Source organism: Misgurnus anguillicaudatus, chromosome 21, assembly GCF_027580225.2.
Source record: "Misgurnus anguillicaudatus chromosome 21, ASM2758022v2, whole genome shotgun sequence".
NCBI lineage: Eukaryota > Metazoa > Chordata > Actinopteri > Cypriniformes > Cobitidae > Misgurnus > Misgurnus anguillicaudatus.
In genome coordinates, this window is record NC_073357.2 from 11534581 (window position 1) to 11562027 (window position 27447).

Consider the following 27447-nt stretch of genomic DNA (forward strand, 5'->3'; position numbering starts at 1 on the left):
TTACAGAAAGGATGCATTTCTGGAAAAAATTATATGAATAAATAATTAAATAATTAATTAAATAAAGAATTAAATGCTTACAGCACCTGGTATTCCCAGGCGGTCTCCCATCCAAGTACTAACCAGGCCCGACCCTGCTTGGCTTCCGAGATCAGACGAGAGCGGGCGTGCTCAGGGTGGTGTGGCCGTAAGCGAGCGCTGACTCGATTCGAGAGCCACTTCAAGACTAATGTGGCAACGCCATGCCATCGGCGAATGCTTACAGAAAGGATGCATTTCTGGAAAAAAATTATATGAATAAATAATTAAATAATTAATTAAATGCTTACAGCACCTGGTATTCCCAGGCGGTCTCCCATCCAAGTACTAAACAGGCCCGACCCTGCTTGCTTTCCGAGATCAGACGAGAGCGGGCGTGCTCAGGGTGGTGTGGCCGTAAGCGAGCGCTGACTCGATTCGAGAGCCACTTCAAGACTAATGTGGCAACGCCATGCCATCGGCGAACGCTTACAGAAAGGATGCATTTCTGGAAAAAAATTATATGAATAAATAATTAAATAATTAATTAAATAAAGAATTAAATGCTTACAGCACCTGGTATTCCCAGGCGGTCTCCCATCCAAGTACTAACCAGGCCCGACCCTGCTTGGCTTCCGAGATCAGACGAGAGCGGGCGTGCTCAGGGTGGTGTGGCCGTAAGCGAGCGGTGACTCGATTCGAGAGCCACTTCAAGACTAATGTGGCAACGCCATGCCATCGGCGAACTTTTACAGAAAGGATGCATTTCTGGAAAAAAATTATATGAATAAATAATTAAATAATTAATTAAATAAAGAATTAAATGCTTACAGCACCTGGTATTCCCAGGCGGTCTCCCGTCCAAGTACTAACCAGGCCCGACCCTGCTTGGCTTCCGAGATCAGACGAGAGCGGGCGTGCTCAGGGTGGTGTGGCCGTAAGCGAGCGCTGACTCGATTCGAGAGCCACTTCAAGACTAATGTGGCAACGCCATGCCATCGGCGAACGCTTACAGAAAGGATGCATTTCTGGAAAAAATTATATGAATAAATAATTAAATAATTAATTAAATAAAGAATTAAATGCTTACAGCACCTGGTATTCCCAGGCGGTCTCCCGTCCAAGTACTAACCAGGCCCGACCCTGCTTGGCTTCCGAGATCAGACGAGAGCGGGCGTGCTCAGGGTGGTGTGGCCGTAAGCGAGCGCTGACTCGATTCGAGAGCCACTTCAAGACTAATGTGGCAACGCCATGCCATCGGCGAACGCTTACAGAAAGGATGCATTTCTGGAAAAAAATTATATGAATAAATAATTAAATAATTAATTAAATAAAGAATTAAATGCTTACAGCACCTGGTATTCCCAGGCGGTCTCCCATCCAAGTACTAACCAGGCCCGACCCTGCTTGGCTTCCGAGATCAGACGAGAGCGGGCGTGCTCAGGGTGGTGTGGCCGTAAGCGAGCGCTGACTCGATTCGAGAGCCACTTCAAGACTAATGTGGCAACGCCATGCCATCGGCGAACGCTTACAGAAAGGATGCATTTCTGGAAAAAAATTATATGAATAAATAATTAAATAATTAATTAAATAAAGAATTAAATGCTTACAGCACCTGGTATTCCCAGGCGGTCTCCCATCCAAGTACTAACCAGGCCCGACCCTGCTTGGCTTCCGAGATCAGACGAGAGCGGGCGTGCTCAGGGTGGTGTGGCCGTAAGCGAGCGCTGACTCGATTCGAGAGCCACTTCAAGACTAATGTGGCAACGCCATGCCATCGGCGAACGCTTACAGAAAGGATGCATTTCTGGAAAAAAATTATATGAATAAATAATTAAATAATTAATTAAATAAAGAATTAAATGCTTACAGCACCTGGTATTCCCAGGCGGTCTCCCATCCAAGTACTAACCAGGCCCAACCCTGCTTGGCTTCCGAGATCAGACGAGAGCGGGCGTGCTCAGGGTGGTGTGGCCGTAAGCGAGCGCTGACTCGATTCGAGAGCCACTTCAAGACTAATGTGGCAACGCCATGCCATCGGCGAACGCTTACAGAAAGGATGCATTTCTGGAAAAAAATTATATGAATAAATAATTAAATAATTAATTATATAAAGAATTAAATGCTTACAGCACCTGGTATTCCCAGGCGGTCTCCCATCCAAGTACTAACCAGGCCCGACCCTGCTTGGCTTCCGAGGTCAGACGAGAGCGGGCGTGCTCAGGGTGGTGTGGCCGTAAGCGAGCGCTGACTCGATTCGAGAGCCACTTCAAGACTAATGTGGCAACGCCATGCCATCGGCGAACGCTTACAGAAAGGATGCATTTCTGGAAAAAAATTATATGAATAAATAATTAAATAATTAATTAAATAAAGAATTAAATGCTTACAGCACCTGGTATTCCCAGGCGGTCTCCCATCCAAGTACTAACCAGGCCCGACCCTGCTTGGCTTCCGAGATCAGACGAGAGCGGGCGTGCTCAGGGTGGTGTGGCCGTAAGCGAGCGCTGACTCGATTCGAGAGCCACTTCAAGACTAATGTGGCAACGCCATGCCATCGGCGAACGCTTACAGAAAGGATGCATTTCTGGAAAAAAATTATATGAATAAATAATTAAATAATTAATTAAATAAAGAATTAAATGCTTACAGCACCTGGAATTCCCAGGCGGTCTCCCATCCAAGTACTAACCAGGCCCGACCCTGCTTGGCTTCCGAGATCAGACGAGAGCGGGCGTGCTCAGGGTGGTGTGGCCGTAAGCGAGCGCTGACTCGATTCGAGAGCCACTTCAAGACTAATGTGGCAACGCCATGCCATCGGCGAATGCTTACAGAAAGGATGCATTTCTGGAAAAAAATTATATGAATAAATAATTAAATAATTAATTAAATGCTTACAGCACCTGGTATTCCCAGGCGGTCTCCCATCCAAGTACTAAACAGGCCCGACCCTGCTTGCTTTCCGAGATCAGACGAGAGCGGGCGTGCTCAGGGTGGTGTGGCCGTAAGCGAGCGCTGACTCGATTCGAGAGCCACTTCAAGACTAATGTGGCAACGCCATGCCATCGGCGAACGCTTACAGAAAGGATGCATTTCTGGAAAAAAATTATATGAATAAATAATTAAATAATTAATTAAATAAAGAATTAAATGCTTACAGCACCTGGTATTCCCAGGCGGTCTCCCATCCAAGTACTAACCAGGCCCGACCCTGCTTGGCTTCCGAGATCAGACGAGAGCGGGCGTGCTCAGGGTGGTGTGGCCGTAAGCGAGCGGTGACTCGATTCGAGAGCCACTTCAAGACTAATGTGGCAACGCCATGCCATCGGCGAACTCTTACAGAAAGGATGCATTTCTGGAAAAAAATTATATGAATAAATAATTAAATAATTAATTAAATAAAGAATTAAATGCTTACAGCACCTGGTATTCCCAGGCGGTCTCCCATCCAAGTACTAACCAGGCCCGACCCTGCTTGGCTTCCGAGATCAGACGAGAGCGGGCGTGCTCAGGGTGGTGTGGCCGTAAGCGAGCGCTGACTCGATTCGAGAGCCACTTCAAGACTAATGTGGCAACGCCATGCCATCGGCGAACGCTTACAGAAAGGATGCATTTCTGGAAAAAAATTATATGAATAAATAATTAAATAATTAATTAAATGCTTACAGCACCTGGTATTCCCAGGCGGTCTCCCATCCAAGTACTAAACAGGCCCGACCCTGCTTGGCTTCCGAGATCAGACGAGAGCGGGCGTGCTCAGGGTGGTGTGGCCGTAAGCGAGCGCTGACTCGATTCGAGAGCCACTTCAAGACTAATGTGGCAACGCCATGCCATCGGCGAACGCTTACAGAAAGGATGCATTTCTGGAAAAAAATTATATGAATAAATAATTAAATAATTAATTAAATAAAGAATTAAATGCTTACAGCACCTGGTATTCCCAGGCGGTCTCCCATCCAAGTACTAACCAGGCCCGACCCTGCTTGGCTTCCGAGATCAGACGAGAGCGGGCGTGCTCAGGGTGGTGTGGCCGTAAGCGAGCGCTGACTCGATTCGAGAGCCACTTCAAGACTAATGTGGCAACGCCATGCCATCGGCGAACGCTTACAGAAATGATGCATTTCTGGAAAAAAATTATATGAATAAATAATTAAATAATTAATTAAATAAAGAATTAAATGCTTACAGCACCTGGTATTCCCAGGCGGTCTCCCATCCAAGTACTAACCAGGCCCGACCCTGCTTGGCTTCCGAGATCAGACGAGAGCGGGCGTGCTCAGGGTGGTGTGGCCGTAAGCGAGCGCTGACTCGATTCGAGAGCCACTTCAAGACTAATGTGGCAACGCCATGCCATCGGCGAACGCTTACAGAAAGGATGCATTTCTGGAAAAAATTATATGAATAAATAATTAAATAATTAATTAAATAAAGAATTAAATGCTTACAGCACCTGGTATTCCCAGGCGGTCTCCCATCCAAGTACTAACCAGGCCCGACCCTGCTTGGCTTCCGAGATCAGACGAGAGCGGGCGTGCTCAGGGTGGTGTGGCCGTAAGCGAGCGCTGACTCGATTCGAGAGCCACTTCAAGACTAATGTGGCAACGCCATGCCATCGGCGAACGCTTACAGAAAGGATGCATTTCTGGAAAAAAATTATATGAATAAATAATTAAATAATTAATTAAATAAAGAATTAAATGCTTACAGCACCTGGTATTCCCAGGCGGTCTCCCATCCAAGTACTAACCAGGCCCGACCCTGCTTGGCTTCCGAGATCAGACGAGAGCGGGCGTGCTCAGGGTGGTGTGGCCGTAAGCGAGCGCTGACTCGATTCGAGAGCCACTTCAAGACTAATGTGGCAACGCCATGCCATCGGCGAACGCTTACAGAAAGGATGCATTTCTGGAAAAAAATTATATGAATAAATAATTAAATAATTAATTAAATAAAGAATTAAATGCTTACAGCACCTGGTATTCCCAGGCGGTCTCCCATTCAAGTACTAACCAGGCCCGACCCTGCTTGGCATCCGAGATCAGACGAGAGCGGGCGTGCTCAGGGTGGTGTGGCCGTAAGCGAGCGCTGACTCGATTCTAGAGCCTCTTCAAGACTAATGTGGCAACGCCATGCCATCGGCGAACGCTTACAGAAAGGATGCATTTCTGGAAAAAATTATATGAATAAATAATTAAATAATTAATTAAATAAAGAATTAAATGCTTACAGCACCTGGTATTCCCAGGCGGTCTCCCATCCAAGTACTAACCAGGCCCGACCCTGCTTGGCTTCCGAGATCAGACGAGAGCGGGCGTGCTCAGGGTGGTGTGGCCGTAAGCGAGCGCTGACTCGATTCGAGAGCCACTTCAAGACTAATGTGGCAACGCCATGCCATCGGCGAATGCTTACAGAAAGGATGCATTTCTGGAAAAAAATTATATGAATAAATAATTAAATAATTAATTAAATGCTTACAGCACCTGGTATTCCCAGGCGGTCTCCCATCCAAGTACTAAACAGGCCCGACCCTGCTTGCTTTCCGAGATCAGACGAGAGCGGGCGTGCTCAGGGTGGTGTGGCCGTAAGCGAGCGCTGACTCGATTCGAGAGCCACTTCAAGACTAATGTGGCAACGCCATGCCATCGGCGAACGCTTACAGAAAGGATGCATTTCTGGAAAAAAATTATATGAATAAATAATTAAATAATTAATTAAATAAAGAATTAAATGCTTACAGCACCTGGTATTCCCAGGCGGTCTCCCATCCAAGTACTAACCAGGCCCGACCCTGCTTGGCTTCCGAGATCAGACGAGAGCGGGCGTGCTCAGGGTGGTGTGGCCGTAAGCGAGCGGTGACTCGATTCGAGAGCCACTTCAAGACTAATGTGGCAACGCCATGCCATCGGCGAACTTTTACAGAAAGGATGCATTTCTGGAAAAAAATTATATGAATAAATAATTAAATAATTAATTAAATAAAGAATTAAATGCTTACAGCACCTGGTATTCCCAGGCGGTCTCCCGTCCAAGTACTAACCAGGCCCGACCCTGCTTGGCTTCCGAGATCAGACGAGAGCGGGCGTGCTCAGGGTGGTGTGGCCGTAAGCGAGCGCTGACTCGATTCGAGAGCCACTTCAAGACTAATGTGGCAACGCCATGCCATCGGCGAACGCTTACAGAAAGGATGCATTTCTGGAAAAAATTATATGAATAAATAATTAAATAATTAATTAAATAAAGAATTAAATGCTTACAGCACCTGGTATTCCCAGGCGGTCTCCCGTCCAAGTACTAACCAGGCCCGACCCTGCTTGGCTTCCGAGATCAGACGAGAGCGGGCGTGCTCAGGGTGGTGTGGCCGTAAGCGAGCGCTGACTCGATTCGAGAGCCACTTCAAGACTAATGTGGCAACGCCATGCCATCGGCGAACGCTTACAGAAAGGATGCATTTCTGGAAAAAAATTATATGAATAAATAATTAAATAATTAATTAAATAAAGAATTAAATGCTTACAGCACCTGGTATTCCCAGGCGGTCTCCCATCCAAGTACTAACCAGGCCCGACCCTGCTTGGCTTCCGAGATCAGACGAGAGCGGGCGTGCTCAGGGTGGTGTGGCCGTAAGCGAGCGCTGACTCGATTCGAGAGCCACTTCAAGACTAATGTGGCAACGCCATGCCATCGGCGAACGCTTACAGAAAGGATGCATTTCTGGAAAAAAATTATATGAATAAATAATTAAATAATTAATTAAATAAAGAATTAAATGCTTACAGCACCTGGTATTCCCAGGCGGTCTCCCATCCAAGTACTAACCAGGCCCGACCCTGCTTGGCTTCCGAGATCAGACGAGAGCGGGCGTGCTCAGGGTGGTGTGGCCGTAAGCGAGCGCTGACTCGATTCGAGAGCCACTTCAAGACTAATGTGGCAACGCCATGCCATCGGCGAACGCTTACAGAAAGGATGCATTTCTGGAAAAAAATTATATGAATAAATAATTAAATAATTAATTAAATAAAGAATTAAATGCTTACAGCACCTGGTATTCCCAGGCGGTCTCCCATCCAAGTACTAACCAGGCCCAACCCTGCTTGGCTTCCGAGATCAGACGAGAGCGGGCGTGCTCAGGGTGGTGTGGCCGTAAGCGAGCGCTGACTCGATTCGAGAGCCACTTCAAGACTAATGTGGCAACGCCATGCCATCGGCGAACGCTTACAGAAAGGATGCATTTCTGGAAAAAAATTATATGAATAAATAATTAAATAATTAATTATATAAAGAATTAAATGCTTACAGCACCTGGTATTCCCAGGCGGTCTCCCATCCAAGTACTAACCAGGCCCGACCCTGCTTGGCTTCCGAGGTCAGACGAGAGCGGGCGTGCTCAGGGTGGTGTGGCCGTAAGCGAGCGCTGACTCGATTCGAGAGCCACTTCAAGACTAATGTGGCAACGCCATGCCATCGGCGAACGCTTACAGAAAGGATGCATTTCTGGAAAAAAATTATATGAATAAATAATTAAATAATTAATTAAATAAAGAATTAAATGCTTACAGCACCTGGTATTCCCAGGCGGTCTCCCATCCAAGTACTAACCAGGCCCGACCCTGCTTGGCTTCCGAGATCAGACGAGAGCGGGCGTGCTCAGGGTGGTGTGGCCGTAAGCGAGCGCTGACTCGATTCGAGAGCCACTTCAAGACTAATGTGGCAACGCCATGCCATCGGCGAACGCTTACAGAAAGGATGCATTTCTGGAAAAAAATTATATGAATAAATAATTAAATAATTAATTAAATAAAGAATTAAATGCTTACAGCACCTGGTATTCCCAGGCGGTCTCCCATCCAAGTACTAACCAGGCCCGACCCTGCTTGGCTTCCGAGATCAGACGAGAGCGGGCGTGCTCAGGGTGGTGTGGCCGTAAGCGAGCGCTGACTCGATTCGAGAGCCACTTCAAGACTAATGTGGCAACGCCATGCCATCGGCGAATGCTTACAGAAAGGATGCATTTCTGGAAAAAAATTATATGAATAAATAATTAAATAATTAATTAAATGCTTACAGCACCTGGTATTCCCAGGCGGTCTCCCATCCAAGTACTAAACAGGCCCGACCCTGCTTGCTTTCCGAGATCAGACGAGAGCGGGCGTGCTCAGGGTGGTGTGGCCGTAAGCGAGCGCTGACTCGATTCGAGAGCCACTTCAAGACTAATGTGGCAACGCCATGCCATCGGCGAACGCTTACAGAAAGGATGCATTTCTGGAAAAAAATTATATGAATAAATAATTAAATAATTAATTAAATAAAGAATTAAATGCTTACAGCACCTGGTATTCCCAGGCGGTCTCCCATCCAAGTACTAACCAGGCCCGACCCTGCTTGGCTTCCGAGATCAGACGAGAGCGGGCGTGCTCAGGGTGGTGTGGCCGTAAGCGAGCGGTGACTCGATTCGAGAGCCACTTCAAGACTAATGTGGCAACGCCATGCCATCGGCGAACTCTTACAGAAAGGATGCATTTCTGGAAAAAAATTATATGAATAAATAATTAAATAATTAATTAAATAAAGAATTAAATGCTTACAGCACCTGGTATTCCCAGGCGGTCTCCCGTCCAAGTACTAACCAGGCCCGACCCTGCTTGGCTTCCGAGATCAGACGAGAGCGGGCGTGCTCAGGGTGGTGTGGCCGTAAGCGAGCGCTGACTCGATTCGAGAGCCACTTCAAGACTAATGTGGCAACGCCATGCCATCGGCGAACGCTTACAGAAAGGATGCATTTCTGGAAAAAATTATATGAATAAATAATTAAATAATTAATTAAATAAAGAATTAAATGCTTACAGCACCTGGTATTCCCAGGCGGTCTCCCGTCCAAGTACTAACCAGGCCCGACCCTGCTTGGCTTCCGAGATCAGACGAGAGCGGGCGTGCTCAGGGTGGTGTGGCCGTAAGCGAGCGCTGACTCGATTCGAGAGCCACTTCAAGACTAATGTGGCAACGCCATGCCATCGGCGAACGCTTACAGAAAGGATGCATTTCTGGAAAAAAATTATATGAATAAATAATTAAATAATTAATTAAATAAAGAATTAAATGCTTACAGCACCTGGTATTCCCAGGCGGTCTCCCATCCAAGTACTAACCAGGCCCGACCCTGCTTGGCTTCCGAGATCAGACGAGAGCGGGCGTGCTCAGGGTGGTGTGGCCGTAAGCGAGCGCGGACTCGATTCGAGAGCCACTTCAAGACTAATGTGGCAACGCCATGCCATCGGCGAACGCTTACAGAAAGGATGCATTTCTGGAAAAAAATTATATGAATAAATAATTAAATAATTAATTAAATAAAGAATTAAATGCTTACAGCACCTGGTATTCCCAGGCGGTCTCCCATCCAAGTACTAACCAGGCCCGACCCTGCTTGGCTTCCGAGATCAGACGAGAGCGGGCGTGCTCAGGGTGGTGTGGCCGTAAGCGAGCGCTGACTCGATTCGAGAGCCACTTCAAGACTAATGTGGCAACGCCATGCCATCGGCGAACGCTTACAGAAAGGATGCATTTCTGGAAAAAAATTATATGAATAAATAATTAAATAATTAATTAAATAAAGAATTAAATGCTTACAGCACCTGGTATTCCCAGGCGGTCTCCCATCCAAGTACTAACCAGGCCCAACCCTGCTTGGCTTCCGAGATCAGACGAGAGCGGGCGTGCTCAGGGTGGTGTGGCCGTAAGCGAGCGCTGACTCGATTCGAGAGCCACTTCAAGACTAATGTGGCAACGCCATGCCATCGGCGAACGCTTACAGAAAGGATGCATTTCTGGAAAAAAATTATATGAATAAATAATTAAATAATTAATTAAATAAAGAATTAAATGCTTACAGCACCTGGTATTCCCAGGCGGTCTCCCATCCAAGTACTAACCAGGCCCGACCCTGCTTGGCTTCCGAGATCAGACGAGAGCGGGCGTGCTCAGGGTGGTGTGGCCGTAAGCGAGCGCTGACTCGATTCGAGAGCCACTTCAAGACTAATGTGGCAACGCCATGCCATCGGCGAACGCTTACAGAAAGGATGCATTTCTGGAAAAAAATTATATGAATAAATAATTAAATAATTAATTAAATAAAGAATTAAATGCTTACAGCACCTGGTATTCCCAGGCGGTCTCCCATCCAAGTACTAACCAGGCCCGACCCTGCTTGGCTTCCGAGATCAGACGAGAGCGGGCGTGCTCAGGGTGGTGTGGCCGTAAGCGAGCGCTGACTCGATTCGAGAGCCACTTCAAGACTAATGTGGCAACGCCATGCCATCGGCGAACGCTTACAGAAAGGATGCATTTCTGGAAAAAAATTATATGAATAAATAATTAAATAATTAATTAAATAAAGAATTAAATGCTTACAGCACCTGGTATTCCCAGGCGGTCTCCCATCCAAGTACTAACCAGGCCCGACCCTGCTTGGCTTCCGAGATCAGACGAGAGCGGGCGTGCTCAGGGTGGTGTGGCCGTAAGCGAGCGCTGACTCGATTCGAGAGCCACTTCAAGACTAATGTGGCAACGCCATGCCATCGGCGAACGCTTACAGAAAGGATGCATTTCTGGAAAAAAATTATATGAATAAATAATTAAATAATGAATTAAATGCTTACAGCACCTGGTATTCCCAGGCGGTCTCCCATCCAAGTACTAACCAGGCCCGACCCTGCTTGGCTTCCGAGATCAGACGAGAGCGGGCGTGTTTTTTTTTTTTTTTTTTTAAATAATTAATTTAATAAAGAATTAAATGCTTACAGCACCTGGTATTCCCAGGCGGTCTCCCATCCAAGTACTAACCAGGCCCGACCCTGCTTGGCTTCCGAGATCAGACGAGAGCGGGCGTGCTTTTTTTTTTTTTTTTTTTTTTTTTATTTATTATAACAATCATATTCACACAATTACATAATTTCTATATATTCTTAGACATTACATTTAACACAGTGAGAGTGCTTTAACAACAAATAGACTTCTTTAAAAGACTTTTGGCAGGCACAATCTTAAATCCCACCAAAAATAAAATAAAAACATCATTATAAAATATTTCAAAACATTTGAAAGTTCAACATCTTTTTTTCACACTAAAAATGTCTCTTTCACATATTCAAAATATTATACAGATCAACCATAATCGTCAGGCATTTTCCAATTAAAATCTTCAAATATTGTACCCACATCCTTAGTAAAAACATTATAAAACTCCTCCAACCTGTTTTGCTCCTTAAAATAACAGTGCAAATGCTTTAAGTACATCTCAACTTTTCTTTTAAACACTATTTCAACATCTATAACAGTATTTTCTTTTTTTGCAACAATTCTTCTTTCCCATATAGCACTTTTAATCAGCATGACAAACAGGTTAATCGCTTTTCTGTTTTCACATGATTTGTTTTCTCCCAGCATTATCACCTTGTTCCAATCCATTTCTTTATTATCTTGTTCACCTCTCAACCTTTCAAGCAAACCTATACATTTTTCATTAAAGTTTTCCAATTGCTTACAACATAAAAACACATGTAAAAAACCCTCATCTTCTTCTTTACATACTTTACAAGTTGCATTTTGCTCTCTCCCGATTTTGTTCAATAAAACATCAGTAAAAATCGCCTTGTGCCTAATTAAATATTCTAAGGTCCCCAATTTTGACTCAATAAAATTCCCCTTCATATTACTCCATATATGTTCTTCTTTCAAGTCTTTGTATTTCTGTAACCAGTATTTATTCACCACAGGTTTCTTAAAAATACAATCTCTAAAAAAACAATACAACATTTTCACAGTGCATTCCTTAAAAGCTCTTATTTTGTCTCCCAACATTAAATACACATCTTTCTCTTGTTTCCCTTGTTCTTTATTATCAATTTTCCTGATCCAATCATCAGGTATTGCACTTTTTATTATCTTAAACTTATTTACAATTTCTTGTCTACTATATTCTTCTTTTGCTTCCTCCATAGTATCCACAATGTACTGCACAGGTAAAAATCCCTCCTTAAACTCATATAAAACATCTCTCACTTTTGTAATTCCCACATCCCACCACTTTTTAAAAAACACTTCTTTCCCTTGGTTTACAATGTTCTTGTTTAAAAACAATGGTTGGTTTAAAATACACTCTCTTCCACTAGGCATGTACTGTACACAAGTTAAAACTTTCCCCCATGCACTCATAATTTCCTTGTAAAAATCCGGCACCTTTTCCGTCATCCAAGCTTTAGTTTTCATCCATAAAATGTCTTCTCCCAGATTAAAATTACCACATTTGTTTAAAAAATATTGCATTGTTTTTTTCCATACCATTACATTCCCATCATCCAGATACTTTTTAACCATTTTAACCCTTAAACTATTTTTTCTTTGTGCTACATCTATTAGGCCCATCCCACCTTTCTCTACAGCTCCAATCAATGTGTCATATGCTATTCTTGGGGGTTTCCCTTCCCATATAAAGTCTAAAAAACATCTCTTTAATCTTTTTTCAATCCACAGAGGCATAGATGACACATATAAGACATACCATAACTTAGACATCATTAAAACATTCGAAATTAAAACCTTCCCTTTAAGACATAATGTCCTCAATTTCCAAAAATGTAACCTTCTTTCAATATCTCCTAAAATAGTTGCCCACATTGTTTCATTAGCTCTCCTTTCATCATCCCCCATTAAAACTCCTAAAATCTTGATTTCATTCACTTCTTTAAAAGCAAAATCACTCGTTAAAGCTTGCACATTCCCACATCTCATATACACAGTTTTATCCTCGTTAATTTTTCCTCCTGATGCTTTACAAAATTGTTGTACAATTTTCATTGCACATTTAACTCCCTCCCTGTCTTTCAAAATAAGCGTAGTGTCATCCGCATACTGAAATATTGCTTCTCCTTCCACATTCCCTTCTATGTGAATACCTTTTATTCCCTTTTCTTCCCTCATAGCCAACCCCAAGGGTTCCGCGACTAAAGAATATAATAGTGCTGACATGGGACACCCTTGTCTTATGGATCTTGTTAGTGTAAAACATTCCGTTAAAAACCCATTACATTTAATTCTAGTTACCGGTCCATTATATAAAATTTTCACCCACTTTATAAAATTTTCTCCAAATCCAAAACGGTTTAAAATCCCAAATAAAAATTCATGTTCCACCCTGTCGAAAGCCTTTTCAAAATCTAAACTTATAACATATCCCTCCATTTTTCTCTCCTTCATGTATCCAATTGTATCTTTAATGCTTAGGGTCGTATCAGCTATGTCTTTCCCTTTGACCCCATATGCTTGATTTGTCTTTATTATTCTCGGCATCACTTCTTTCAGTCTGTTTGCTAAAATTTTTGATAAAATTTTCAAATCGGTATTTAACATCGTAAGCGGCCTATAATTCTTTAGTTCAGTTTTCTCTCCTTTTTTCTTATATATTGTTTTCATCAAACCCATTCCCATTCTTAGATTCATCTGCCCCTTATTAAAGATCTCATCATACACTTCCTTTAAAATACTGGTTAACATATCCCTAAAAACAATATAAAACTCACTCCCCAACCCATCAATTCCAGGACTTTTGTTTTTGTTTAATTCATTTATCGCTCTTTCAATTTCCTCTTCACTTATCTCTTTGTCACAATCCTTCATATCTTCCTTGTCTATTTTAGTTGTTATCTTCTCTAACATTTCTTCTTTTTCATCCTGCACTCCCTCAGTTGTAAACAATTTTTCATAATACCTTTTCATTTCTATTAAAATTCCTTCATTACTCTTTACTTCTTCTCCATTCTCCTTTTTCACTACTTTTATAATTTCAGACTTCCCTTTTCTTCTTTCTAGGTCAAAGAAAAATTTTGTACATTTTTCACCTTCAACAAGAAACTGAGCTTTACTCCTTAATCTTGCACCTTCATATTTCTTTTCTTCCATTTCTTTAAGTTTATTTTCCAATTCTTTTATCTTTAACATGTCCTTATTACCCTGATTTATCTCTTTTTCTAAATTTTCTCTTATTTCCTGTCCATTGTATTTCTTACATTTCTCAATTAATCTGCACAATTTTATTGTATGAATTTTAACTAAATATTTCACATTTTCCCACCACAATCTTTTATCTTCCATATACATTGCATTTCCTTTTTCTTTTTCAATTAGCGTCTTTATATCTAAAACATACCCTTTGCTTTTTAAAACCTCAGCATTTAAAACCCACACGCCTGGACCTCTCTTTAACGTACTCCAGTCAATCTGCATATATAACGGCTTGTGATCACTTAAGCTTGTTTCATCGTATCTCACGTTATCAATAAAAACTTCTAAATTCCTGTTACACAAAATAAAATCGATTCTTGTTTGACACATGAAATTCCCCACCCTTTGTCTTCTTGAGTATTGCCTTCTTTCATTCCTTTCTCTCCAAACATCCACCAAGTTATTGTTTTCCATTATTGATTTTAACTCTCTCCTTCCCATATCATTTCTAAAAACCATTCCATCTGCCATATCTAATTTACTTAACACAGTATTAAAATCCCCCATTAACAAGACATTCTGTTGGTTTTTTAAAAGTGACCTTAAATCATTAAAATAATCTCTCTTTTCTTTTTCCTCCGTAGGTGCATGTACATTTATCACAACCAGTTTTTTGCCTTCATATTCCATTTCTACTGCTAAACATTTCCCAATATCATCTTTATAGATAACCTTGCATACAGTTTTCACATTTTCTCTTATTAAAAAAGCCACTCCTCTGCCAAACCTCGTATCATCATTATTGTATAAAATCTCACCGTTCCATCTTTTCCTTATTTCACATATGTGCTTTTCTTTCCAATTTGTTTCTTGCAATACAATCACGTCTTCATTCTTGAACATTTCTTTCACTTTTTCAAATTTGTTAAAGTCCGAAAGTCCTCTGGCATTAAAAGTAACCAAACTTAAAACCATAAAAAATAAATAAATAAAAACACTCATTGAGTCAATTTCTTTAGCTCATACCATCCAAGTCTTTTAGCAGTACATATTTATCTTTTATTAAGTCTTTGTTAGTTGTTTTTTTCCTTATTCCTTCCAAACATGGCTTTACCTTAATTTTTCGTCTTCTTCTCTCCACTTTCGGTTTTCCTTCAGACATTGCGTTGACATCCTTGTTAAAATCCTCATCTTGATCTAATTCATCTTGTTCCATCTCATCTTCCAGGGTGACAGAAGTGTCAAGTGGTGTACATGTTCCTTCCTCCTGTTTAAGTTGTTCAGTTTGTTCCGTCTGTTCTTTAGAATCCTCGTTTTGTACTTTACCTTGTCTTTTAGCTAATTCGTTCATTTCTTCCTCTGCCATTTCATCTGTAGTGCTCTGTGTTTTATCCTCTATGTCCTGTTGTACTTTCTCTTGTTGTTCCGTTTGTTCGGCATTGTCAACTTCAATTACAGGTCCGCCGTCTTCCGCCTCTCTCGTGTCGTTCTGTTGTTTTTCTACCACGTTGTCTTGTTCATGCACCTTCCCGCCCACATGAGTCTCATCGTTGCCAAACCAGCATTCACACAAGTTTAAAAAATTGTCACAGTCCGGGCACTTAACCGCCTTGCACTCTCTTGCAAAATGTCCTCTCTCCTCGCATTTGTAGCACTTAAACATAGGGCAGTCTTTCATGATGTGATCTGGGCACATGCACAGCCGACAGAGTTTTACCTGATGGCTGTGCATCACCCTGAAGAACTGCAGGCCTTCAGCCGTTTCAAACTTTGTGCTATACGGAAGAGATGCAACATCTTTAGGGAAGCGAGATTTAATGAACCGTGTGCCATCTTCAATGGTCGTGCCTGGATACAAACGTCTTTTTAATTTAGACAAAGGGGTAACTCCCCACCCTTCAAGTTTATTTATAATATCGTGATCGTCTATGTAGGCGGGCAGGTGCATAAACGAGACGACATAGTCTCTGTTTTGGAGTCTCTTCACTTCGCATTCCACTTCTTTTATCCTTATTCCATATTCCAGCAATTCAACATCATCCACATTTTCTAGAGTCAGCTCATATTCGTTGTTATGTTTAGGTCTTACCGCCAGGATTTTCCCTTTTCCAATTTTCTCCGATACTGCCGTAATAATGTCCTCCGCTCTTGCATTCACATTTGTAGTATCCACTGTTATCGTAGCTTCTATTAAGTATTCCTTTCGTGAATTGTACCTTCTTTGTTCTTTGTCTCTTTCATTGCCATCTCGTTGTTGTTCATCCGTTCCATTTTCATTTGCCATTCGTGTCTCTCCTGCCATTTCCGAGGTTGATTCCATGTGTCTGTCCATTTTCACCAAACAAAACAAAAAGCGTATGTGCCAAACTTAAACTCCCCCCGAACAGCGTATGCTGCCAGGAGGGATTTAAACAAACAAAATGAAAGAAAACTATTCAAAATAAACACTGATTTAAACAAACAAAATCAAAAGAAATCTGAAAGTTTGGTGAGCCTTCCTCACCTACTGCAGCCAAACACTTCCTGGAACGTACCAACTAGCGCTAGTGCTCAGGGTGGTGTGGCCGTAAGCGAGCGCTGACTCGATTCGAGAGCCACTTCAAGACTAATGTGGCAACGCCATGCCATCGGCGAACGCTTACAGAAAGGATGCATTTCTGGAAAAAAATTATATGAATAAATAATTAAATAATTAATTAAATAAAGAATTAAATGCTTACAGCACCTGGTATTCCCAGGCGGTCTCCCATCCAAGTACTAACCAGGCCCGACCCTGCTTGGCTTCCGAGATCAGACGAGAGCGGGCGTGCTCAGGGTGGTGTGGCCGTAAGCGAGCGCTGACTCGATTCGAGAGCCACTTCAAGACTAATGTGGCAACGCCATGCCATCGGCGAACGCTTACAGAAAGGATGCATTTCTGGAAAAAAATTATATGAATAAATAATTAAATAATTAATTAAATGCTTACAGCACCTGGTATTCCCAGGCGGTCTCCCATCCAAGTACTAAACAGGCCCGACCCTGCTTGGCTTCCGAGATCAGACGAGAGCGGGCGTGCTCAGGGTGGTGTGGCCGTAAGCGAGCGCTGACTCGATTCGAGAGCCACTTCAAGACTAATGTGGCAACGCCATGCCATCGGCGAACGCTTACAGAAAGGATGCATTTCTGGAAAAAAATTATATGAATAAATAATTAAATAATTAATTAAATAAAGAATTAAATGCTTACAGCACCTGGTATTCCCAGGCGGTCTCCCATCCAAGTACTAACCAGGCCCGACCCTGCTTGGCTTCCGAGATCAGACGAGAGCGGCGTGCTCAGGGTGGTGTGGCCGTAAGCGAGCGCTGACTCGATTCGAGAGCCACTTCAAGACTAATGTGGCAACGCCATGCCATCGGCGAACGCTTACAGAAAGGATGCATTTCTGGAAAAAAATTATATGAATAAATAATTAAATAATTAATTAAATAAAGAATTAAATGCTTACAGCACCTGGTATTCCCAGGCGGTCTCCCATCCAAGTACTAACCAGGCCCGACCCTGCTTGGCTTCCGAGATCAGACGAGAGCGGGCGTGCTCAGGGTGGTGTGGCCGTAAGCGAGCGCTGACTCGATTCGAGAGCCACTTCAAGACTAATGTGGCAACGCCATGCCATCGGCGAACGCTTACAGAAAGGATGCATTTCTGGAAAAAAATTATATGAATAAATAATTAAATAATTAATTAAATAAAGAATTAAATGCTTACAGCACCTGGTATTCCCAGGCGGTCTCCCATCCAAGTACTAAGCAGGCCCGACCCTGCTTGGCTTCCGAGATCAGACGAGAGCGGGCGTGCTCAGGGTGGTGTGGCCGTAAGCGAGCGCTGACTCGATTCGAGAGCCACTTCAAGACTAATGTGGCAACGCCATGCCATCGGCGAACGCTTACAGAAAGGATGCATTTCTGGAAAAAAATTATATGAATAAATAATTAAATTATTAATTAAATGCTTACAGCACCTGGTATTCCCAGGCGGTCTCCCATCCAAGTACTAACCAGGCCCGACCCTGCTTGGCTTCCGAGATCAGACGAGAGCGGGCGTGCTCAGGGTGGTGTGGCCGTAAGCGAGCGCTGAGTCGATTCGAGAGCCACTTCAAGACTAATGTGGCAACACCATGCCATCGGCGAACGCTTACAGAAAGGATGCATTTCTGGAAAAAAATTATATGAATAAATAATTAAATAATTAATTAAATAAAGAATTAAATGCTTACAGCACCTGGTATTCCCAGGCGGTCTCCCATCCAAGTACTAACCAGGCCCGACCCTGCTTGGCTTCCGAGATCAGACGAGAGCGGGCGTGCTCAGGGTGGTGTGGCCGTAAGCGAGCGCTGACTCGATTCGAGAGCCACTTCAAGACTAATGTGGCAACGCCATGCCATCGGCGAACGCTTACAGAAAGGATGCATTTCTGGAAAAAAATTATATGAATAAATAATTAAATAATTAATTAAATAAAGAATTAAATGCTTACAGCACCTGGAATTCCCAGGCGGTCTCCCATCCAAGTACTAACCAGGCCCGACCCTGCTTGGCTTCCGAGATCAGACGAGAGCGGGCGTGCTCAGGGTGGTGTGGCCGTAAGCGAGCGCTGACTCGATTCGAGAGCCACTTCAAGACTAATGTGGCAACGCCATGCCATCGGCGAACGCTTACAGAAAGGATGCATTTCTGGAAAAAAATTATATGAATAAATAATTAAATAATTAATTAAATAAAGAATTAAATGCTTACAGCACCTGGTATTCCCAGGCGGTCTCCCATCCAAGTACTAAGCAGGCCCGACCCTGCTTGGCTTCCGAGATCAGACGAGAGCGGGCGTGCTCAGGGTGGTGTGGCCGTAAGCGAGCGCTGACTCGATTCGAGAGCCACTTCAAGACTAATGTGGCAACGCCATGCCATCGGCGAACGCTTACAGAAAGGATGCATTTCTGGAAAAAAATTATATGAATAAATAATTAAATAATTAATTAAACTAGATATTAAAGTTTGAGGACAAACTTTATGTTGGCTTGACAAAGCCTGGTCTGAACGTTTAAAACAGTTTGACAGAAGTTTGGTTTAGTAGGCTATCTTGTTGTTAGTATGCTTCAGTATGAAACTTTTTAAAATAAAGCTAACATAATTTAGCATTAAGCTAGCATGATTTAGCATGAAGCTAACATGATTTAGCATAAAGTCAGCATAAAGCTAACATGTTTAAACATCCAACCCCCATGTCTCTATGATGTTCTGATGCGAAGATATAAGGCTTTGTTTATTCCGTTGCTAGGGTACTAAGTTTGGTTGCTAGGCAGAAAATTGGCATCCCATAATGATTTCACTTCAAGTCACAAATAAAACAGTCCAACCCCCGTGTTTCTATGATGTTCTGATGCAAAGATATAAGGCTTTGTTTATTCTGTTGCTAGGGTACTAAGTTTGGTTGCTAGGCAGACAACTGGCATCCCATAATGATTTTACTTCAAGTCATAAGTAAAACGGTCCAACCCCCATGTCTCTACGATGTTCTGATACGGAGATATAAGGCTTTGTTTATTCCGTTGCTAGGGTACTAAGTTTGGTTGCTAGGCAGAAAATTGGCATCCCATAATGATTACACCTCAAGCCACAAGTAAAACGGTCCAACCCCCATGTCTCTACGATGTTCTGATGCGGAGATATAAGGCTTTGTTTGTTCCGTTGCTAGGGTATTAAGTTTGGTTGCTAGGGAGAAAATTGGCATCCCATAATGATCACACTTCAAGCCACAAGTAAAACAGTCCAACCCCCGTGTCTCTATGATGTTCTGAAGTGGAGATATAAGGCTTTGTTTATTCCGTTGCTAGGGTACTAAGTTTGGTTGCTAGGGAGAAAATTGGCATCCCATAATGATCATACTTCAAGCCACAAGTAAAATGGTCCAACCCCTGTGTCTCTATGATGTTCTGAAGCGGAGATATAAGGCTTTGTTTATTCCGTTGCTAGGGTACTAAGTTTGGTTGCTAGGGAGAAAATTGGCATCCCATAATGATCACACTTCAAGCCACAAGTAAAACGGTCCAACCCCCGTGTCTCTATGATGTTCTGAAGCGGAGATATAAGGCTTTGTTTATTCCGTTGCTAGGGTACTAAGTTTGGTTGCTAGGGAGAAAATTGGCATCCCATAATGATCAACCTTCAAGCCACAAGTAAAAAGGTCCAACCCCCGTGTCTCTATGATGTTCTGAAGCGGAGATATAAGACTTTGTTTATTCCGTTGCTAGGGTACTAAGTTTGGTTGCTAGGGAGAAAATTGGCATCCCATAATTATCAACCTTCAAGCCACGAGTAAAACGGTCCAACCCACGTGTCTCTATGATGTTCTGAAGCGGAGATATAAGGCTTTGTTTATTCCGTTGCTAGGGTACTAAGTTTGGTTGCTAGGGAGAAAATTGGCATCCCATAATGATCAATCTTCAAGCCACAAGTAAAACGGTCCAACCCCCGTGTCTCTATGATGTTCTGAAGCGGAGATATAAGGCTTTGTTTGTTCTGTTGCTAGGGTGCTCATATTTGGTTGCTAGGGGCGTGGCTTAATAACTCTGTAAGAATCCTGAGAGTCTGATTGGATGCCTAAATAAAATGATCCCACCCCCATGTCTCTATGACAGTGTGATGCAAAGATATCCATCTGGGCATTTTATAATGGCAGTCTATGGGAGATGTTGCTAGGGTACCCAAAATGGTTGCTAGGGGCGTGGCTTAATAGCTTTGGAGAGATCCTGAAAGACTGATTGGATGCCTGAGTAAAATGAGCCCACCCCCATGTCTCTACGACACTCTAGAATGAAGATATTTCTTCTGGGATGTTTTTATTTCCCTTATATGGGCGTGTTTCCTGCCCCATTATAAGTCAATGGGGAAATTTGGGGGCCTCTTACACCCCAGGGGTACAGCTTACACCCCTATGTGATGCATGTTCTTACAGAGCCTGCCAGCCTCTTCAACTGTGATAACCCACAAGTTTCTACAAATTTTTCGTTCGCAGCTATGACCCGTCAAAGTTGGTCGTAATGTTAAGTCAATGGAAATTTTGGGGTGTTTTAGCGCCCCGTTTAGGAATTCGGTAGGTCCCATCAGTTAGAAAAGTCATAGCATAAATCTACGTACCAGTCTTAAAAGTTTTGTAAAGTTTTGTGGGTGTAGCTTGAAAGCTCTAGGAGGAGTTACAGTCAGAAAAAGTGGGGATCAGAAGAAGAATAATAACTAGATATTAAAGTTTGAGGACAAACTTTATGTTGGCTTGACAAAGCCTGGTCTGAACTTTTAAGACAGTTTGACAGAAGTTTGACAGAAGTTTGGTTTAGTAGGCTATCTTGTTGTTGGTATGCTTAAGTATGAAGCTTTTTAAAATAAAGCTAACATAATTTAGCATAAAGCTAGCCTGATTTAGCATGAAGCTAACATGATTTAGCATAAAGTCAGCATAAAGCTAACATGTTTAAAGACCCAACCCCCATGTTTCTATGATGTTCTGATGCGGAGATATTAGGCTTTGTTTGTTCCGTTGCTAGGGTACTAAGTTTGGTTGCTAGGGAGAAAATCGGCATCCCATAATGATTACACTTCAAGCCACAAGTAAAACGGTCCAACCCCTGGGTCTCTATGATGTTCTGTTGTGGAGATATAAGGCTTTGTTTGTTCAGTTGCTAGGGTACTAAGTTTGGTTGCTAGGGCGAAAATTGGCATCCCATAATGATCACACTTCAAGCCACAAGTAAAACGGTCCAACCCCCGTGTCTCTAAGATGTTCTGAAGCGAAGATATAAGGCTTTGTTTATTCCGTTGCTAGGGTACTAAGTTTGGTTGCTAGGGAGAAAATCGGCATCCCATAATGATTACACTTCAAGCCACAAGTAAAACGGTCCAACCCCCGTGTCTCTATGATGTTCTGAAGCGGAGATATAAGGCTTTGTTTGTTCCGTTGCTAGGGTACTAAGTTTGGTTGCTAGGGAGAAAATTGGCATCCCATAATGATCACCCTTCAAGCCACAAGTAAAACGGTCCAACCCCCGGGTCTCTAAGATGTTCTGAAGCGGAGATATAAGGCTTTGTTTATTCCGTTGCTAGGGTACTAAGTTTGGTTGCTAGGGAGAAAATTGGCATCCCATAATGATCACCCTTCAAGCCACAAGTAAAACGGTCCAACCCCCGTGTCTCTAAGATGTTCTGAAGCGGAGATATAAGGCTTTGTTTATTCCGTTGCTAGGGTACTAAGTTTGGTTGCTAGGGAGAAAATTGGCATCCCATAATGTTCACCCTTCAAGCCACAAGTAAAACGGTCCAACCCCCGTGTCTCTATGATGTTCTGATGCGGAGATATAAGGCTTTGTTTATTCCGTTGCTAGGGTACTAAGTTTGGTTGCTAGGGAGAAAATTGGCATCCCATAATGATCACACTTCAAGTCAAAAGTAAAACGGTCCAACCCCCGTGTCTCTATGATGTTCTGAAGCGGAGATATAAGGCTTTGTTTATTCCGTTGCTAGGGTACTAAGTTTTGTTGCTAGGGAGAAAATTGGCATCCCATAATGATCACCCTTCAAGCCACAAGTAAAACGGTCCAACCCCCGTGTCTCTATGATGTTCTGAAGCGGAGATATAAGGCTTTGTTTATTCCGTTGCTAGGGTACTAAGTTTGGTTGCTAGGGAGAAAATTGGCATCCCATAATGATTACCCTTCAAGCCACAAGTAAAACGGTCCAACCCCCGTGTCTCTATGATGTTCTGAAGCGGAGATATAAGGCTTTGTTTATTCCGTTGCTAGGGTACTAAGTTTGGTTGCTAAGGAGAAAATTGGCATCCCATAATGATCCCCCTTCAAGCCACAAGTAAAACGGTCCAACCCCCGTGTCTCTACAATGTTCTGATGCGGAGATATACGGCTTTGTTTAATCCGTTGCTAGGGTACTAAGTTTGGTTGCTAGGGAGAAAATTGGCATCCCATAATGATCACCCTTCAAGCCACAAGTAAAACGGTCCAACCCCCGTGTCTCTATGATGTTCTGAAGCGGAGATATAAGGCTTTGTTTATTCCGTTGCTAGGGTACTAAGTTTGGTTGCTAGGGAGAAAATTGGCATCCCATAATGATCACCCTTCAAGCCACAAGTAAAACGGTCCAACCCCCGTGTCTCTATGATGTTCTGAAGCGGAGATATAAGGCTTTGTTTATTCCGTTGCTAGGGTACTAAGTTTGGTTGCTAGGGAGAAAATTGGCATCCCATAATGATCACCCTTTAAGCCACAAGTAAAACGGTCCAACCCCCGTGTCTCTATGATGTTCTGAAGCGGAGATATAAGGCTTTGTTTATTCCGTTGCTAGGGTACTAAGTTTGGTTGCTAGGGAGAAAATTTGCATCCCATAATGATCACCCTTCAAGCCACAAGTCAAACGGTCCAACCCCCGTGTCTCTACGATGTTCGGATGCCGAGATATAACTGTTTGAATTTTATGTTGCTAGGGTGCTAAAAAGTGGTTGCTAGGGGCGTGGCTTAATAACTCTGTAAGAATCCTGAGAGACTGATTGGATGCCTGAGTAAAATGAGCCCACCCCCATGTCTCTATGACAGTGTGATGCAAAGATATCCATCTGGGCATTTTATAATGGCAGTCTATGGGAGATGTTGCTAGGGTGCCCAAAATGGTTGCTAGGGGCGTGGCTTAATAGCTTTGGAGAGATCATGAAAGACTGATTGGATGCCTGAGTAAAATGAGCCCACCCCCATGTCTCTACGACACTCTAGAATGAAGATATTCCTTCTGGGACGTTTTTATTCCCTTATATGGGCGTGTTTCCTGCCCCATTATAAGTCAATGGAGAAATTTGGGTGCCTCTTACACCCCAGGGGTACAGCTTACACCCCATTGTGATGTATGTTCTTACAGTGCCTGCCAGCCTCTTCAACTGTGATAAGCTACAAGTTTCTACAAATTTCTTGTTCGCAGCTATGACCCGTCAAAGTTGGTCGTAATGTTAAGTCAATGGAAATTTTGGGGTGTTTGAGCGCCCCGTTTAGGAATTCGGTAGGTCTCATCAGTTAGAAAAGTCATAGCATAAATCTACGTACCAGTCTTAAAAGTTTTGTAAAGTTTTGTGGGTGTAGCTTGAAAGCTCTAGGAGGAGTTACAGTCAGAAAAAGTGGGGATCAGAAGAAGAATAATAACTAGATAGGTACATTTCCTGAAGAAAATGTGAAGTGGTGCTTGCCGTGGCAAATTTCGGGCGACAGTATATGATTATACTCCAAATCAAAAGTCAAAAGATCCAACTCCCGTGTCTCTACGATGTTCTGATGCGGAGATATAAAGCTTTGTTTACTCTGTTGCTAGGGTACTGTATTTGGTTGCTAGGGAGAAAATTGCCATCCACTAATGATTACATGCCGAGTCACAAGTGAAATGGTCCAACCCCCGTGTCTCTACGATGTTCTGATGCGGAGATATAAGGCTTTGTTTACTCTGTTGCTAGGGTACTGTATTTGGTTGCTAGGGGGAAAAATGGCATCCACTAGTGATTACCCTTCGAGTCACAAGTCAAATGGTCCAACCCCCGTGTCTCTACGATGTTCTGATGCGGAGATATAAGGCTTTGTTTGGTCTGTTGCTAGGGTACTGTATTTGGTTGCTAGGGAAAAAAACGGCATCCACTAGTGATTACCCTCCGAGTCACGAGTCAAACGGTCCAACTCCCGTGTCTCTACGATGTTCTGATGCGGAGATATAAAGCTTTGTTTACTCTGTTGCTAGGGTACTGTATTTGGTTGCTAGGGAGAAAATTGCCGTCCACTAGTGATTACACTCCAAGTCACGAGTCAAACGGTCCAACCCCCGTGTCTCTACGATGTTCTGATGGCGAGATATGAGGCTTTGTTTACTCTGTTGCTAGGGTAATGCATTTGGTTGCTAGGGAGAAAATTGCCGTCCACTAGTGATTACACTCCAAGTCACGAGTCAAACGGTCCAACCCCCGTGTCTCTACGATGTTCTGATGCGTAGATATAAGGCTTTGTTTACTCTGTTGCTAGGGTACTGTATTTGGTTGCTAGGGAAAAAATTGGCATCCCATAATGATTACACTCTGAGTCACGAGTCAAACGATCCAACCCCCGTGTCTCTACGATGTTCTGATGCCGAGATATAAGGCTTTGTTTACTCTGTTGCTAGGGTACTGTATTTGGTTGCTAGGGAAAAAATTGGCATCCCATAATGATTACACTCCGAGTCACGAGTCAAACGGTCCAACCCCCGTGTCTCTACGATGTTCTGGTCCGGAGATATAAGCCTTTGTTTACTCTGTTGCTAGGGTACTGTATTTGGTTGCTAGGGAAAAAATTGGCATCCCATAATGATTACACTCCGAGTCACGAGTCAAACGGTCCAACCCCCGTGTCCCTACGATGTTCTGGTCCGGAGATATAAGGCTTTGTTTACTCTGTTGCTAGGGTACTGTATTTGGTTGCTAGGGAAAAAATTGGCATCCCATAATGATTACACTCCGAGTCACGAGTCAAACGGTCCAACCCCCGTGTCTCTACGATGTTCTGGTCCGGAGATATAAGCCTTTGTTTACTCTGTTGCTAGGGTACTGTATTTGGTTGCTAGGGAAAAAATTGACATCCCATAATGATTACACTCCGAGTCACGAGTCAAACGGTCCAACCCCCGTGTCTCTACGATGTTCTGATGCGGAGATATAACTGTTTGAATTTTATGTTGCTAGGGTGCTCAAAAATGGTTGCTAGGGGCGTGGCTTAATACCTATGTAAGGATCATGAGAGACTGATTGGATGCCTGAGTAAAATGAGCCCACCCCCATGTCTCTATGACACTGTGGTGCAAAGATATCCTTCTGGGCATTTTATAATGGCAGTCTATGGGAGATGTTGCTAGGGTGCCCAAAATTGTTGCTAGGGGCGTGGCTTAATAGCTCTGGGATGATCCTGAGGGACTGATTGGATGCCCGAGTGAAATGAGCCCACCCACTTATCTCTACGACACTGTAAAGCAAAGATATCCCATCTGGAACTGTTTTATTCCCTTATATGGGCATGTTTCCTCAATGGGAATTTTCGGGTGCCTCTTACACCCCAGGGGTACAACTTAAACCCCAATGTCATGTATGTTCTTACATAGCCTACCACCCTCTTTAAATTTAGTAACCCACATGTTTCTACAAAATCCTCACTCGTACCTATGACCCGTCAAAATTTTTGCAATGGTAAGTCTATGGGATTTTGCCCCATTGACTTTTCATTGGGGCACTTTTGGGCGCCTCTTACACCCCAGGGGTACAACTTACACCCCATTGTGATATATGTTCTTACAGAGTCTACCACCCTCTCCAAATGTTGTAACCTACATGTTTCTACAAAATCCTCGAGTGGAGCTATGACTCGTCAAAGTTGGGCTCAATGTTAAGTCAATGGGATTTTTCGGGTGGTTTTTCGCCCCCCTTTCGAAAATCCTGCACCCGATCGCTTATAAAAGTCATAGCAGTCGTGTCCTTAATAAGCCCGTTGATTTGAGCCCTCTTTCATGGGTCTACGACAAACCGTGCGGGACTAGTTAGGTGCCGAAAAAACGTGCAGATGTAAGAATAAAATATAATAATAATAATAATATCCCTGAGCAATAGTAATAGTGATGCCTTGCATAAATGCAAGCACCACTAACTAGATAGAAAAGTTTGTTGACAAACTTTATGTTGGCTTGACAAAGCCTGGCCTGAATGTTAAAAACGGTTTGACAGAAGTTTAGTTTAGTATGCTATCTGGCTGTTAGTATGTTTAAGTATGAAGCTAGCCTGATTTAACATAAAGTTAGCATGATTAGCCTAAAGCTAGCATGAAGCTAACATGATTAGCATGAAGCTAACATGATTAGCATGAAGCTAGCATCAAGTTAACATGATTAGCATGAAGCTAGCATGATGCTAACATGAAATAGCATGAAGCTAGCATGATGCTAACATGAATTAGCATGAAGCTAGCATGAAGCTAACATTATTAGCATGAAGCTAGCATCAAGTTAGCATGATTAGCATGAAGCTAGCATGATGCTAACATGAATTAGCATGAAGTTAGCATGAAGCTAGCATGATGCTAACATGAATTAGCATGAAGCTAGCATGAAGCTAGCATGATGATAACATGAATTAGCATGAAGCTAGCATGATGTTAACATGAATTAACATGAAGCTAGCATGATGCTAACATGAATTAGCATAAAGCTAGCATGATGCTTACATGAATTAGCATGAAGCTAGCATGATGCTAACATGAATTAGCATGAAGTTAGCATGAAGCTAGCATGATGCTAACATGAATTAGCATGAAGCTAGTATGATGCTAACATGAATTATCATGAAGCTAGCATGATGCTA

At 42.9% G+C, this 27447-nt stretch overlaps 45 non-coding genes and 5 pseudogenes across 45 annotated transcripts; all 50 read right to left on the bottom strand.

The window, feature by feature from the left end:
• Window positions 1–74: 74 nt before the first annotated feature.
• LOC129415774 (5S ribosomal RNA) lies at window positions 75–193 on the bottom strand. Its single transcript, XR_008634997.2, has one exon. It is a non-coding gene; the product is annotated as a 5S ribosomal RNA (ribosomal RNA).
• A 129-nt stretch (window positions 194–322) lies between these two features.
• Window positions 323–441, bottom strand: LOC129412821 (5S ribosomal RNA; annotated as a pseudogene).
• A 141-nt stretch (window positions 442–582) lies between these two features.
• Window positions 583–701, bottom strand: LOC129416191 (5S ribosomal RNA). The gene has a single exon (XR_008635200.2). It is a non-coding gene; the product is annotated as a 5S ribosomal RNA (ribosomal RNA).
• A 141-nt stretch (window positions 702–842) lies between these two features.
• Window positions 843–961, bottom strand: LOC129412943 (5S ribosomal RNA). Its single transcript, XR_008633846.2, has one exon. It is a non-coding gene; the product is annotated as a 5S ribosomal RNA (ribosomal RNA).
• Window positions 962–1101: 140 nt separating this feature from the next.
• On the bottom strand, window positions 1102–1220 carry LOC129417523 (5S ribosomal RNA). Its single transcript, XR_012364491.1, has one exon. It is a non-coding gene; the product is annotated as a 5S ribosomal RNA (ribosomal RNA).
• A 141-nt stretch (window positions 1221–1361) lies between these two features.
• LOC129415780 (5S ribosomal RNA) lies at window positions 1362–1480 on the bottom strand. Its single transcript, XR_008634998.2, has one exon. It is a non-coding gene; the product is annotated as a 5S ribosomal RNA (ribosomal RNA).
• Window positions 1481–1621: 141 nt separating this feature from the next.
• Window positions 1622–1740, bottom strand: LOC129417006 (5S ribosomal RNA). The gene has a single exon (XR_012363706.1). It is a non-coding gene; the product is annotated as a 5S ribosomal RNA (ribosomal RNA).
• A 141-nt stretch (window positions 1741–1881) lies between these two features.
• LOC141357775 (5S ribosomal RNA) lies at window positions 1882–2000 on the bottom strand. Its single transcript, XR_012364262.1, has one exon. It is a non-coding gene; the product is annotated as a 5S ribosomal RNA (ribosomal RNA).
• A 141-nt stretch (window positions 2001–2141) lies between these two features.
• Window positions 2142–2260, bottom strand: LOC141357206 (5S ribosomal RNA). Its single transcript, XR_012363689.1, has one exon. It is a non-coding gene; the product is annotated as a 5S ribosomal RNA (ribosomal RNA).
• Window positions 2261–2401: 141 nt separating this feature from the next.
• LOC141357233 (5S ribosomal RNA) lies at window positions 2402–2520 on the bottom strand. The gene has a single exon (XR_012363717.1). It is a non-coding gene; the product is annotated as a 5S ribosomal RNA (ribosomal RNA).
• Window positions 2521–2661: 141 nt separating this feature from the next.
• On the bottom strand, window positions 2662–2780 carry LOC141356983 (5S ribosomal RNA). The gene has a single exon (XR_012363455.1). It is a non-coding gene; the product is annotated as a 5S ribosomal RNA (ribosomal RNA).
• Window positions 2781–2909: 129 nt separating this feature from the next.
• On the bottom strand, window positions 2910–3028 carry LOC141354020 (5S ribosomal RNA; annotated as a pseudogene).
• Window positions 3029–3169: 141 nt separating this feature from the next.
• On the bottom strand, window positions 3170–3288 carry LOC141357245 (5S ribosomal RNA). Its single transcript, XR_012363728.1, has one exon. It is a non-coding gene; the product is annotated as a 5S ribosomal RNA (ribosomal RNA).
• Window positions 3289–3429: 141 nt separating this feature from the next.
• Window positions 3430–3548, bottom strand: LOC141357257 (5S ribosomal RNA). Its single transcript, XR_012363739.1, has one exon. It is a non-coding gene; the product is annotated as a 5S ribosomal RNA (ribosomal RNA).
• A 129-nt stretch (window positions 3549–3677) lies between these two features.
• LOC141357543 (5S ribosomal RNA) lies at window positions 3678–3796 on the bottom strand. Its single transcript, XR_012364030.1, has one exon. It is a non-coding gene; the product is annotated as a 5S ribosomal RNA (ribosomal RNA).
• A 141-nt stretch (window positions 3797–3937) lies between these two features.
• LOC141357268 (5S ribosomal RNA) lies at window positions 3938–4056 on the bottom strand. The gene has a single exon (XR_012363750.1). It is a non-coding gene; the product is annotated as a 5S ribosomal RNA (ribosomal RNA).
• A 141-nt stretch (window positions 4057–4197) lies between these two features.
• On the bottom strand, window positions 4198–4316 carry LOC141357277 (5S ribosomal RNA). Its single transcript, XR_012363759.1, has one exon. It is a non-coding gene; the product is annotated as a 5S ribosomal RNA (ribosomal RNA).
• Window positions 4317–4456: 140 nt separating this feature from the next.
• Window positions 4457–4575, bottom strand: LOC141357288 (5S ribosomal RNA). Its single transcript, XR_012363771.1, has one exon. It is a non-coding gene; the product is annotated as a 5S ribosomal RNA (ribosomal RNA).
• A 141-nt stretch (window positions 4576–4716) lies between these two features.
• On the bottom strand, window positions 4717–4835 carry LOC141357299 (5S ribosomal RNA). Its single transcript, XR_012363784.1, has one exon. It is a non-coding gene; the product is annotated as a 5S ribosomal RNA (ribosomal RNA).
• A 141-nt stretch (window positions 4836–4976) lies between these two features.
• LOC141353435 (5S ribosomal RNA) lies at window positions 4977–5095 on the bottom strand. The gene has a single exon (XR_012360531.1). It is a non-coding gene; the product is annotated as a 5S ribosomal RNA (ribosomal RNA).
• Window positions 5096–5235: 140 nt separating this feature from the next.
• LOC141357309 (5S ribosomal RNA) lies at window positions 5236–5354 on the bottom strand. Its single transcript, XR_012363795.1, has one exon. It is a non-coding gene; the product is annotated as a 5S ribosomal RNA (ribosomal RNA).
• A 129-nt stretch (window positions 5355–5483) lies between these two features.
• Window positions 5484–5602, bottom strand: LOC141354021 (5S ribosomal RNA; annotated as a pseudogene).
• A 141-nt stretch (window positions 5603–5743) lies between these two features.
• LOC141357318 (5S ribosomal RNA) lies at window positions 5744–5862 on the bottom strand. Its single transcript, XR_012363805.1, has one exon. It is a non-coding gene; the product is annotated as a 5S ribosomal RNA (ribosomal RNA).
• Window positions 5863–6003: 141 nt separating this feature from the next.
• Window positions 6004–6122, bottom strand: LOC141358003 (5S ribosomal RNA). Its single transcript, XR_012364492.1, has one exon. It is a non-coding gene; the product is annotated as a 5S ribosomal RNA (ribosomal RNA).
• A 140-nt stretch (window positions 6123–6262) lies between these two features.
• On the bottom strand, window positions 6263–6381 carry LOC141358004 (5S ribosomal RNA). Its single transcript, XR_012364493.1, has one exon. It is a non-coding gene; the product is annotated as a 5S ribosomal RNA (ribosomal RNA).
• Window positions 6382–6522: 141 nt separating this feature from the next.
• On the bottom strand, window positions 6523–6641 carry LOC141357328 (5S ribosomal RNA). The gene has a single exon (XR_012363815.1). It is a non-coding gene; the product is annotated as a 5S ribosomal RNA (ribosomal RNA).
• A 141-nt stretch (window positions 6642–6782) lies between these two features.
• On the bottom strand, window positions 6783–6901 carry LOC141357339 (5S ribosomal RNA). The gene has a single exon (XR_012363826.1). It is a non-coding gene; the product is annotated as a 5S ribosomal RNA (ribosomal RNA).
• Window positions 6902–7042: 141 nt separating this feature from the next.
• LOC141357881 (5S ribosomal RNA) lies at window positions 7043–7161 on the bottom strand. Its single transcript, XR_012364370.1, has one exon. It is a non-coding gene; the product is annotated as a 5S ribosomal RNA (ribosomal RNA).
• A 141-nt stretch (window positions 7162–7302) lies between these two features.
• LOC141357207 (5S ribosomal RNA) lies at window positions 7303–7421 on the bottom strand. Its single transcript, XR_012363690.1, has one exon. It is a non-coding gene; the product is annotated as a 5S ribosomal RNA (ribosomal RNA).
• A 141-nt stretch (window positions 7422–7562) lies between these two features.
• LOC141357349 (5S ribosomal RNA) lies at window positions 7563–7681 on the bottom strand. The gene has a single exon (XR_012363836.1). It is a non-coding gene; the product is annotated as a 5S ribosomal RNA (ribosomal RNA).
• A 141-nt stretch (window positions 7682–7822) lies between these two features.
• On the bottom strand, window positions 7823–7941 carry LOC141357359 (5S ribosomal RNA). Its single transcript, XR_012363847.1, has one exon. It is a non-coding gene; the product is annotated as a 5S ribosomal RNA (ribosomal RNA).
• Window positions 7942–8070: 129 nt separating this feature from the next.
• LOC141354022 (5S ribosomal RNA) lies at window positions 8071–8189 on the bottom strand (annotated as a pseudogene).
• A 141-nt stretch (window positions 8190–8330) lies between these two features.
• LOC141357369 (5S ribosomal RNA) lies at window positions 8331–8449 on the bottom strand. The gene has a single exon (XR_012363857.1). It is a non-coding gene; the product is annotated as a 5S ribosomal RNA (ribosomal RNA).
• Window positions 8450–8590: 141 nt separating this feature from the next.
• LOC141358006 (5S ribosomal RNA) lies at window positions 8591–8709 on the bottom strand. The gene has a single exon (XR_012364495.1). It is a non-coding gene; the product is annotated as a 5S ribosomal RNA (ribosomal RNA).
• Window positions 8710–8849: 140 nt separating this feature from the next.
• LOC141358007 (5S ribosomal RNA) lies at window positions 8850–8968 on the bottom strand. Its single transcript, XR_012364496.1, has one exon. It is a non-coding gene; the product is annotated as a 5S ribosomal RNA (ribosomal RNA).
• A 141-nt stretch (window positions 8969–9109) lies between these two features.
• Window positions 9110–9228, bottom strand: LOC141357380 (5S ribosomal RNA). The gene has a single exon (XR_012363867.1). It is a non-coding gene; the product is annotated as a 5S ribosomal RNA (ribosomal RNA).
• Window positions 9229–9369: 141 nt separating this feature from the next.
• LOC141357390 (5S ribosomal RNA) lies at window positions 9370–9488 on the bottom strand. The gene has a single exon (XR_012363877.1). It is a non-coding gene; the product is annotated as a 5S ribosomal RNA (ribosomal RNA).
• A 141-nt stretch (window positions 9489–9629) lies between these two features.
• On the bottom strand, window positions 9630–9748 carry LOC141357981 (5S ribosomal RNA). The gene has a single exon (XR_012364469.1). It is a non-coding gene; the product is annotated as a 5S ribosomal RNA (ribosomal RNA).
• A 141-nt stretch (window positions 9749–9889) lies between these two features.
• On the bottom strand, window positions 9890–10008 carry LOC141357401 (5S ribosomal RNA). Its single transcript, XR_012363888.1, has one exon. It is a non-coding gene; the product is annotated as a 5S ribosomal RNA (ribosomal RNA).
• Window positions 10009–10149: 141 nt separating this feature from the next.
• On the bottom strand, window positions 10150–10268 carry LOC141357410 (5S ribosomal RNA). Its single transcript, XR_012363897.1, has one exon. It is a non-coding gene; the product is annotated as a 5S ribosomal RNA (ribosomal RNA).
• A 141-nt stretch (window positions 10269–10409) lies between these two features.
• LOC141357420 (5S ribosomal RNA) lies at window positions 10410–10528 on the bottom strand. The gene has a single exon (XR_012363907.1). It is a non-coding gene; the product is annotated as a 5S ribosomal RNA (ribosomal RNA).
• A 6189-nt stretch (window positions 10529–16717) lies between these two features.
• On the bottom strand, window positions 16718–16836 carry LOC141357429 (5S ribosomal RNA). Its single transcript, XR_012363916.1, has one exon. It is a non-coding gene; the product is annotated as a 5S ribosomal RNA (ribosomal RNA).
• Window positions 16837–16965: 129 nt separating this feature from the next.
• Window positions 16966–17084, bottom strand: LOC141357544 (5S ribosomal RNA). Its single transcript, XR_012364031.1, has one exon. It is a non-coding gene; the product is annotated as a 5S ribosomal RNA (ribosomal RNA).
• Window positions 17085–17225: 141 nt separating this feature from the next.
• Window positions 17226–17343, bottom strand: LOC141353792 (5S ribosomal RNA; annotated as a pseudogene).
• A 141-nt stretch (window positions 17344–17484) lies between these two features.
• On the bottom strand, window positions 17485–17603 carry LOC141357438 (5S ribosomal RNA). The gene has a single exon (XR_012363925.1). It is a non-coding gene; the product is annotated as a 5S ribosomal RNA (ribosomal RNA).
• A 141-nt stretch (window positions 17604–17744) lies between these two features.
• On the bottom strand, window positions 17745–17863 carry LOC141358243 (5S ribosomal RNA). The gene has a single exon (XR_012364732.1). It is a non-coding gene; the product is annotated as a 5S ribosomal RNA (ribosomal RNA).
• A 129-nt stretch (window positions 17864–17992) lies between these two features.
• On the bottom strand, window positions 17993–18111 carry LOC141357449 (5S ribosomal RNA). The gene has a single exon (XR_012363936.1). It is a non-coding gene; the product is annotated as a 5S ribosomal RNA (ribosomal RNA).
• Window positions 18112–18252: 141 nt separating this feature from the next.
• Window positions 18253–18371, bottom strand: LOC141357457 (5S ribosomal RNA). The gene has a single exon (XR_012363944.1). It is a non-coding gene; the product is annotated as a 5S ribosomal RNA (ribosomal RNA).
• Window positions 18372–18512: 141 nt separating this feature from the next.
• On the bottom strand, window positions 18513–18631 carry LOC141356984 (5S ribosomal RNA). Its single transcript, XR_012363456.1, has one exon. It is a non-coding gene; the product is annotated as a 5S ribosomal RNA (ribosomal RNA).
• Window positions 18632–18772: 141 nt separating this feature from the next.
• LOC141358244 (5S ribosomal RNA) lies at window positions 18773–18891 on the bottom strand. Its single transcript, XR_012364733.1, has one exon. It is a non-coding gene; the product is annotated as a 5S ribosomal RNA (ribosomal RNA).
• Between the last annotated feature and the right edge of the window lie 8556 nt (window positions 18892–27447).